Here is a 9,085-nt window from a genome sequence, read left to right as displayed (position 1 = left end):
AAGGTGCTAGTGAACATTTTTTTGTTACTTAGAGGTCCTCTGTGCTCATTTTCACTGATTTCTTCTTTCACATGACTTACAGGCAAGTAATAAGCATGTTTTTTTTTAATAAGGAGTTCTGCCTTTTCACATACATAGCCATATAATACTGTGCTATTTTATGTTTGGCCTTTATCACTCACACAAAACTTATTTATTTATCTGTGTGGTATAATGTTCATTGTTTTTCTTTATTGTTCAATAGTATCTCATTGTCTGGATAAGCCATGTTTATTTATCTTTTAAATAGATGGACATTTGAGATATTTTTATTGGGGGACTTTATGAATAATGTTGCTATAAACATTCTCATAAATGCATTTGTGTGGGCATATGCTTTCATCTCTTTTATATGAATCCTAAAAATATAATGACTTTGTTGCGTGGAAATTTATGGTTATCTTTGTATGAAATTGAACTTCTATTCCAAAGTGGCTCCATCATTTCATATCTCCACCTTCACTATAAAAACAATTCCAGAATGTCCTACTGGGAGGTCCACAGGGAAAATGGTGTCTGTGTCCCATCCAGCTCACCCAGTTAGCTGTCAGGCAATGAGGGTGATGCCCTCAGATCATGTATCACTATTCAAGTAATCATATGCATGCTGCTGCGAGCTACATGAGCAAAGAATCTTCCAGACTGAGTCAGTGAAAAAAAGAAAATAATTGCAGAAAATCTTACTTTAAGTGCCATTGTATCACATAGAATTTCTTTGTTGCTAATTTATAGGTGAAAACAAAATGGGTGGAGTTATATGCAATTGTATTATCATTATGTGTGGAGCTTCTGTTCTGAAGGAACAATTTTGCTTTGGGATTGTTGGTATTTTTACGGGATACAGTTAGTAGTCAGTATACTATTGCCAGCTTCAACATTAGAGATAGAGGAAGGACAATCTTTGGCCAGTGCTATTTGTTCAGACTTTCCATTTTGGGAATTGCTGGCACATGGTCCATGACACTAACAAGGTCAACCCATTTTCAGTTCTAGATCCTTCCAGGAGGGCAGTGCTGATACTTAAATGACTCTGGTTCAACCCAGCAGACAGAAGGAAACCTGAAATTCTTGCAGCAAACCAAAACTTCTTAGATGTGGATGGGAATGCCCTTGAGAGTGTAATGACAACTTTCCTGCATATTAAGACCACACCGAGTTTCACAGAGTCATCTTCTCTGACAGACTTCCATTTCCCTGCATCAAATGTTGCTAGTGCCTCTCCAGAATTCTGTTACTAAATTCTGGACACGTCCTCTGTTAAATGCTCGCTCTGCACCCATCCACCCCGCTCAATCACTTGCTTGAAAGAGGTGCCTGTGCAACCCTAATGTGCCTGTGGGCTTTTTGGACAACTTTCTGCATAGAGACTCTTGGAAACAGTATATAAATTCAAAATCAAACAAAGGTTCTGGTTCAGAGACACACAGTGCCTTCAGCTTCACCGCACTCAGCTTTCCCATTTCTAAAGTAGCAACACTGTCCTCCAACTGTTCATCGATTTGCTCGAGCGGGCACCAGTAACATCTCACAACAAATTGTGAGACTTGTTGTTACTGTGTTTGGCATATCGAATAGATCACGGGTAGCTTGCCAGGCTTTGCTGTGCTGGTGAGATACTCTCGGTAGCTTGCCGGGCTCGGAGAGGGGCGTAGAAGCAGGTTTGTAATTTTTTCTCCTTTTGAACTCAAAAAGAGACAGAGGTATTGTGGTAGGAAACAAAGGGTGAGGCTTTTTCTGTTCTTCAGGTGGTCTTAGTAACTTCAGACTTCTTTTTTTATTTTTTTTAATTTTTATTAGTGAAACACCATAAGGTACAGTTGTAGACTTACACATTTTAGAAATTGAGCTCCCATTTGACCCAGCAATACCACTCCTGGGAATATATCCCAGAGAGGCAAAAATGTATAGTCGAAGTGACATCTGCACTTGTTTGTTCATTGCAGCACTCTTTACAATAGCCAGAAACTGGAAGAAACCTGAATGCCCAAGAACAGATGACTGGTTAAAGAAACTTTGGTATATCTACACAATGGAGTACTATGTAGCTCTTAAAAAAGATGAAGTCATGAAATTTACATACAAGTGGTACAATATGGAAAGTATAATGTTAAACGAAATGAGTCAGAAAGAGAGGGATGGACATAGAAAGATTACATTCATCTAGGGCACATAGAGTAACAAAATAGGAGACTAACTTCAGACTTCTTAAACCAAAGAGTTTTCTCTTCCCCTCCTTCCCTAGCTGACACCTTTCCTTTCAAACCATTATCACTTTACCCATGAACTTCTCTTTTCTTTGCTTATTGGGTGAGTTTTCTCTTTCCAGGGATACATGGAACAGCATCCTGGGTGATTTCTTTCTGCTACTGCAATGTTGTTCTCGTGGTGTGTGTGTGTGTGTGTGTGTGTGTGTGTGTGTGTGTGTGTGTCTGTGATTGAGACTACCTCCACATCTTCTAAGTTTCATGAACGTGACTTTGATTCTTTTGAGATCACTAAAATGTAACCTTTGTCACAATTTAAAGCATTATAAAATATAATTTTACTAAGACAAGGGTGACACTATTATTTGAACATAAATAAAGCATGGAACTCTTCTCCTATGTCCCATGTTTAATTCTTAGCATAGTTTCTTGTACTTGATAAATATTCCACAAATTATTTTATTTTTTAAAAAGTTAATGTAGCAACATCGTTGATATACTATGGTTTACAATATCCTTTATGTAACTTTATCCTATATAATAGGTGAACAAGACAGAAGCATCATAGTAATTCATACTTTAAGAGTGATGTTTATTGATTGGTAAGAGCTTATTCACCAGATAAGTTATCATCAGGTAATTATGTTTCTGGTTTTCTTAGTAACCATAATGGACTAATAGTAAAGTAAGAGGGATAATATGATATATTATAAAAGGTAAAAGGTAAAGGCCCTCCCGTTGATCGTCGATTTGCTCGAGCGGGCCCAGTAACGTCTCCATTGGAGACTTTGTTGTTACTGTGTCTGGCATATTGAATACTCTCGGTAGCTTGCCGGGCTCTCCCAAACTTATTTCCTGAATGTCTAGCACATCATAGACAAAGTAATCTTGAGTGACACATGACACAAGAGTTTGAACCCTCATTAACATTTTATTCTTGAAAATATTAACCATGACTGTGACTCTTTGTATTAATTAAAAAATAGCACAAAAACACTTTTCTATTCAGTAGGCATAAAACTTGTAAAATGTATTACAATTCCATAGAGCTTATAACAGTTTGACCCATTTAGACGTTCATAGTGCTGATATTTGATTGGGTGAAGGTTTGCAAGATATTGTGTCATTTTTATCATTAATTCACCCACACTAGGCTTTTGTCTGGAAGAGATCCTTAAAAAAACCGAACGTACCATACTTGAGCTATTGAGCTACATCTCCTGTGTCTTTCTAATACAACTTTCCCTAAAAAGGGAACTCTTCACTGTTCATCACTTATCATTCAGTTTCCATGCATATTTGCACAATGATATGCCTTTACGTAAACTCTTTTCCTATGTCCCATATTTTTTTCTCCACAATGCCCAGCTCAATTATGTTTTATTAGGATGGATCTTTGTGACTCTCTCAATTTTTACAGCTAAAGAACATTTCTTGAGACATCATTTCTTTGTATTGTTGAAAACAGAGGGGCTTGCCAGAAAATCAACTACCTAGGAATTAGCTTAATTAAGGAAGGAATGGACCTGTACAAAGAAAACTACAAAATGCTACTTCAGGAAATAAAAGAGGACACGAGAAAATGGAAAGATATCCCCTGCTCATGGATCGGGAGAATTAACATTGTCAAAATGGCAATACTTCCCAAAGCACTGTACAAATTCAATGTGATCCCTATTGTGATGCCCATGACATTCTTCAAAGAAATGGAGCAAACACTTCTGAAATTCATATGGAACAATAATCCCCGAAGAATAGCTAAAGCAATTCTTGGGAAAAAGAAAATGAGAGGAATCAACCTCTGCTTCAAACTCTACTACAAAGCAGTAATAATTAAAACAGCATGGTACTAGAACAAAGGCAGAGCTACAGACGAATGGAACAGGGTTGAATATACTGACATCTCCCCTCAAGCATATGATCATCTAATCTAATCTAAGTAAGATGGGATGGGGGAATGGGGGGGTGGGAGGGATACTGGGATCAGTGGTGGTGGAGAATGTCACTGGTGGAGCGATGGGTATTCTATAATTCTATAACTGCAACCCAAGCACAAAAATTTGTAAGTCTACAACTGTACCTCCTGGTGTTTCACTAATAAAATTTAAAAAAATAATAACCTAAACTGTGTAAACCATTTTTATCAGTCCCCTTGTAATAGAACTTACTCAGAAAATACTTCCATTTCCTATGTGCAACTAATCAAATATATTTACATGGTGCTTTATAATGCTACTCTGAAATCTACTAACTGTAATGTAATTCTTAAGCAAAAAATTAAACTTTATTATTTTTTCTAACATTTGTTGAATATTAGATAAAAATTATCTTAATAAAAGCTAACAGAAAAGTCAAAGAAAAAGAAAATAGAGGGGGCTGGAGAGATAGTATAGTGGGTAGGGTGCATACCTTGCACATGGCCAACCTGGGTTCAATCTTGGGCACCCCATTACTCAGGATTAATTCCTGAGACCAGAAGTAACCTCTGCATCACTACATGTGGCCCCCAAACAAACAAACACACAAAAATAAACAAATAAATAGAGGGATTCGGTTCATGTACAATTGCTCTATGCAAATCAATAAAAACAGAATTCATTTGCCAAAGCATTGTTCTCCCCTATAAAATGTGAATTATAAATCGTAATTTTTTCATATAAAATATCAGTCAAAAAACGTCCATTCTTTACGTGTATCCAAAACATCCTCCAAATATTAAATGTTTGACTGGGTCATAAAATACATACTCTGAAGCATCCCACTGCATCTTTCAAGTAGAAATTCCTCCAAAGCTATTTAAGGGCCTCATTTAATCCTCAGACTATGTGGCTCATTTTGAAATTGAGAGAACAAACTCCGTAAGAATTCCAACGTCCAGTTTAAGTTCAGCTTGACACCGTTTGCTGTTGGGAACAGATAGAACTCCAAAATATCAATTTTAGCCTGGGTGTTCACAGGTTGACTATTTCTGACCAATTGTTGAAATCTTGAGAAGTATACAACAATGACATCTTCACTGTATCAGGAACAACAAATAGCGGAATTTCATTGCCATGCTTAAACAGAACATAATCTTGAAAGTATGATCAGGCATTTTTAGGAAAGCATGTTTAGCAAGGTGCAAAATTCTGTTAGACTTACAAACATTATTTTCAGTGGGAAAGAGTCCAAGGAGGCAATTTTAAGCAATCACCGTGTTTATGCTATGTAATTCTGAATTTAAATTCAGCAATTTCTTCTTTTCATACCACATATTCATTCTTACCAACTTATTCTATCAGCAGTTTCTGAAAGACAGAATCAGTAATGGGTTTTGTTTGTTCGTTTCTGGTTTTGTTTTGGGGCCACACTGGCAGGTGCTCAGGGCTTATTCCTAACTCTTCACTCAGATATCACTCCTGGTGATAGTCCAGGGAACATGTGAGGTGCCAGGGATCAAACCTGGGTTGGTCACATGCAAGGGAAGTGACCTGCCCACTTTACTATTTCTCTGGCTACAATATGATTAGGTAAAAGGCCTATTTTATTTCTTACTTCTGATTACACAATGCAATGTACTTATGAGAGCTTAACAGAAAATTATAACGGCTTGTCGGGGCCAACAGAGGGGAACTAATTCAATTAAAATAAACATGATTTAAACCCAAGCCATAAGAATTCCTGCTTTTATTAATTATTTCTCAAACCTCCTGGAGATTAACATCAGAAGGCTTTAATACTGAACTACAAAATTAATAATCTTAAAAAATGGTCGATTCAATAATGTTCAGAATATTTATGTAATCAAATTAAAATGTGATAAATCAAGCCTCTAATAAATGAACACTGGAAAAATCTAGTTAATTCATTCTTGGGTTCAGGTAGATTGAAGAGAGGATAAATGTACATATAGAAAGCAAATATATTTTGATTCTCTTCAGAAGATGATAACTAATCACATACGTCTCTTTCATCCTGATTATACTCTTTGTTCTAATCTTATACTTAGAACCCATAACCAACTGAAAATAAAACCTGTGACTCTTCAGTAGAAACCAGTTGTAGTTACTATTTTGAAAAGTTAAGGGTTTGACAGAGTCCATGAGAGAAGGTTTTTGCCTTCCATATGGTTAATGCAGTTTCACCTACAGCACTGGATATGGTTTACTGAGCACCATCATGGCTCACTCCTGAATACAGAGCATAAATACGACCTGAATGACACTCAAGTTTGCTTCTAAACTACCACATAATAATAAATAAATAATGATCTAAGTAGAAGCAGTCAAGATACTTAACACTGTTTGTGTTTGTGGAGGTTGTTTTGGTTTACTACTTGGTACTGCCAACAATGGCCTCACAACTCAGTATCTGCATCTACGGTAGCAACCTACACCCTGAAGATCAGGTTTTCATTCACTTTAGTCCAATGTTCTCTCTTACCTGGTCCCCAATCTATCTCCATTTCCCTACTCTGCTAGGAACCATTCTGCTATGAGAATACAAGGGTTTGCTTTGGTGTGTTCTATTTGCTCATTTTATTTGATTCTTCATTCATCCCAATATGATTGAAATCAAATAGTCCTAATATTGTATATGAAGAGTCACTGTCACTGTCACTGTCCTCCCATGGTTAATCGATTTGCTCGAGCAGACCCAGTAACATCTCCATTTAAGACTTTGTTGTTACTGTGTTTGGCATATCTAATATGTCATGGGTAGCTTGCCAGGCTCTGCCATGCGGGTGAGATACTCTCGGTAGCTTGCCGGGCTCTCTGAGAGGGGCAGAGGAATCGAACTCGGGTCGAACATGTTGGCTGTGTGCAAGGCAAACGCCCTACTGCTGTGCTATGTCACTTTCTATATATACCTTAAAGTTTCTATTGCCGATTTATTAGTCAAGGCCCTATGAATAAGTAAAGCCATGTACATTATTGCTTTTCTCAATGTACCTGCTTTGGTTTCAAAAAATTCTATGTGAAGGGAATAAGGATGCTTATATGGATCCAAGGTTGACCTTAGTGAAATGAAGTTTGCTTAAGTTCCATTATCCATCTCTCTCTAAAGCACCCGATAGAAATTCAAGATCATACAGAATGATGTTGGCACATGCCTACTTAGGTTAGGAGGGAAAAAATTATCAACAAAAACATGTGTGGGATATCAAACATATTAATGTAATAACAATGGCAAGTTGCAATGGAACCTTAGAATGTTTCTAAAGAACTGAAGAGAACATAGATATCAGGCACTGGAAGGTGAAGAGAATGGGACCTGGTAATTATGGTGTACTAAAGACGGGCTGGAGCAATAGCTCAGCAGTAAGGTGTTTGCCTAGTGCACATTTGGCCCAGCCGAGCCAGGTTCGATTCCTCTACCCCTCTCGGAGAGCCCAGTAAGCTACCGAGAGTATCTCGCCCGCACGGCAAAGCATGGCAAAGCCTGGTAAGCTCCCCGTGACGTATTAAATATGCCAAACACAGTAACAACAAGTCTCACAATGGAGACGTTACTGGGCCCGCTTGAGCAAATCGATGAACAACGGGAGGACAGTGACAAAGTAGAGATAACAGACATCCTTGGGGTGGGTAGGGTGTTGCAAGTTGTAAGCATGAAACTCTATCATGAATGGTATTTTAAATCACATGTCTTAAATAAAAGTAAATTTATCAGTATTACCAAAGCAATTAGAACCAAAAATAATAAATTTTAATTTTTTTGAGAGATTATAATTTGTTGAGTTTTCTTTTTCAATATATTTTCCTTAACATATATCACTTTCACTTAATCACTTAATCACTTAATCCCCGTTATTCATCGATTTATTCGAGCGGGTGCCAGTAACGTCTCCATTCATCCCAGTTGCGTGCTAGCATAGCCCAATGGTATCTGTTCGTTCTAGGAACATGCAGAGCCTCAAACCGATCATTTAGGGTCTTGACGAAGAAGTCTGACCATCTTATAGGTGGGCGTCCATGTAATCTTTTGATGTCCCGTGGAATCCAATCAATAAAGGTTCTAGTCCAGCGGTTGTCTGTAAACCTCATTACGTGTCCAGTCCATCTGATTTTTGATGCCTTGGCAAATGAGACAGCATCCCTGATTCTTGAGCATTGACGAAGATCAGAACTCCAGATTCTATCTCTCATTTGAGTGAATCGTGATATTCCAAGCATAGTTCTTTCGATTCCTCTTTGAGAGACCCAAATAGTGTTCTCATCCTTTTTTTTCGTAGGGTCCAGGTCTCTGAGGCATATGTTAATGCAGGAAGAATAGTGGAATCAAAGAGATGTGCTCGTAGCTGGAGGTTCTTTGTCCTTTTAGTTATTTCTTCAATGCTATTGAAGGCATTCCAAGCTGCTCTCTTCCTCCTGCGCAACTCAGGTGCCAGGTCATTCATCATGTTGATTTCTCGACCTAGGTATATATAACTGTTGCATTCGGAGATGGTGGTTCTGTTGAGAGTGAATGGAGCGTCAGGAACAAGGCTGTTTCTCATAAACATTGTCTTTGTGAGATTCAGCTGTAGTTCAACCTGTCCACACTCATGGTCTAAGTTGGCCAGCATTTGTGCCGCTTGGCTGATGTTTGGTGTTATTAGAACGATGTCATCAGCAAAGCGGAGGTGGTATAGTTGCCGACCATCTATCTTCACTCCCATGCTTTCCCATTCCAGTCGTCGCATGATGTTCTCGAGGGTGGCACTGAAGAGTTTTGGTGAAATGGTATCACCCTGCCGAACCCCTCTCTTGATATGGATGATTACTTCTTTGTAGAATGGTGAGATCTTGGTAGTGAATCCGCAATAGAGCTCATGAAGGATCCTGATGTATTGAGTTTGTACGCCCTGATTGGCTAGGGCT

Source organism: Sorex fumeus, unplaced genomic scaffold (assembly GCF_029834395.1).
Source record: "Sorex fumeus unplaced genomic scaffold, SorFum_2.1 ptg000099l, whole genome shotgun sequence".
NCBI lineage: Eukaryota > Metazoa > Chordata > Mammalia > Eulipotyphla > Soricidae > Sorex > Sorex fumeus.
The sequence above is the reverse complement of the archived record's forward strand: the minus strand, read 5'-3'. Positions refer to the sequence as shown.